The sequence below is a fragment of the Capsicum annuum genome, chromosome 7 (genome assembly GCF_002878395.1).
Source record: "Capsicum annuum cultivar UCD-10X-F1 chromosome 7, UCD10Xv1.1, whole genome shotgun sequence".
Lineage (NCBI taxonomy): Eukaryota > Viridiplantae > Streptophyta > Magnoliopsida > Solanales > Solanaceae > Capsicum > Capsicum annuum.
This window is the reverse complement of record NC_061117.1, coordinates 201,060,581-201,061,805: the sequence shown is the minus strand read 5'-3', so window position 1 is coordinate 201,061,805 and position 1,225 is coordinate 201,060,581. Positions and strand designations below refer to the sequence as shown.

At 29.6% G+C, this 1,225-nt stretch overlaps 1 long non-coding RNA gene across 2 annotated transcripts in view; it reads right to left on the bottom strand.

The window, feature by feature from the left end:
* Positions 1–448, bottom strand: part of LOC107856784 — a 6,004-nt gene extending 5,556 nt beyond the window's left edge. For both annotated transcript variants that reach the window (XR_007057719.1, XR_001670659.2), the window contains exons 1-2: positions 369–448; positions 41–290 (exon numbers count right to left, since the gene is read on the bottom strand). This is a non-coding gene — a long non-coding RNA (uncharacterized LOC107856784). The remainder of the gene's footprint in view (positions 1–40; positions 291–368) is intronic.
* Positions 449–1,225: the final 777 nt, after the last annotated feature.

The window sequence follows — 1,225 nt, the reverse complement described above, 5'->3', positions numbered from 1 at the left end:
AAACAGACATGCCAAATAGAATTTTGAAGATCACACTCACCTGATTAAGCATTCATTTCAGACCAACTGCAGCTGTACATTCATTCTTGGAAAGTCTAGGTCATAGAGTTGGTCCAATGTTTCCAAAATTGTTGATGCATGCATTACTTTTCCGGACTTTAACAGAAAAAATCTCCCCGTTAGAACTTCTATTCGTATGACTGTTCAACAATGTTTCAAACCATCCACTGCCAGACCTCTGAGTGGACAAAATTGCTAAAAACCTTACAGGATTGCAAGCACACTCAGCCCTGATACAGCAGGGTAAAGTCAGTAGTTTTATCCTTAATGAGATACTAAAACATACAAACAGATTGACAATGTCTCACCGGCTGAAAGTTTTATCCTTAACGCAGGCATATTAAGATTTTATTTCTCGAACACAGGCATAGTTGCTTTTACAATATTATTTTAGTAAGATATATTTGAAATGAATAAGATTTATCCAAATATTTTTTATAGTTATCACTTATAAATAAAAAAGATATATTTGAAATGAATAAGATTTATCCAAATACTTTTTATAGTTATCACTTATAAATAAAAAATGATCAGTTTGTTAATCATTCTTATTCTTACTATTTTATTTTATTTTTTCTCTTTTTCTCAATTATCTTCTTTTCTTTCATTTGACTCATCCTCTTGTTGATACTACACTACTTTTTTTTCGCACGGTTTTTAATTTTTCTTTTCTTTTTTTTTTTTTTTTTTTGTTTGTTTGTTTTTTTTTTTTTATTTTAATTTTTTATTACAACACTTAATTTTTGTCATAAAAATTGATACGTGGCTTCTCAGTATTTTGCCACGTGGCTTCTTCTCGTTGCTTCGTCCTCTACTTTATAATATATATAGATTTTTACTGAAATTAATTCTGCTCCTAGTAGTAGATGGCTGCCCTTGAACTTGCTGTAGAATTCTCCTAGTATCTAATATCTTCCTTACCATCCAGTTGGCTTGCTGTGGTAAAGGAAAGCTGTTAAATTTCAATATTACTATCGTAGATTAAATCATTAAGTTAATTTGAATATTTAAAAATGTCTCAACAATTCACTTATTATGGAGTAGATGGAGTACTAAACATCAATTAATAGTGGTAATATGGTAAAGTCACTATACCATTCACTATTTTTTTAATAAGTGTGTCAAGTCAAAGTGTAACTTTCCAACGAAAAAGTATTTACAGATT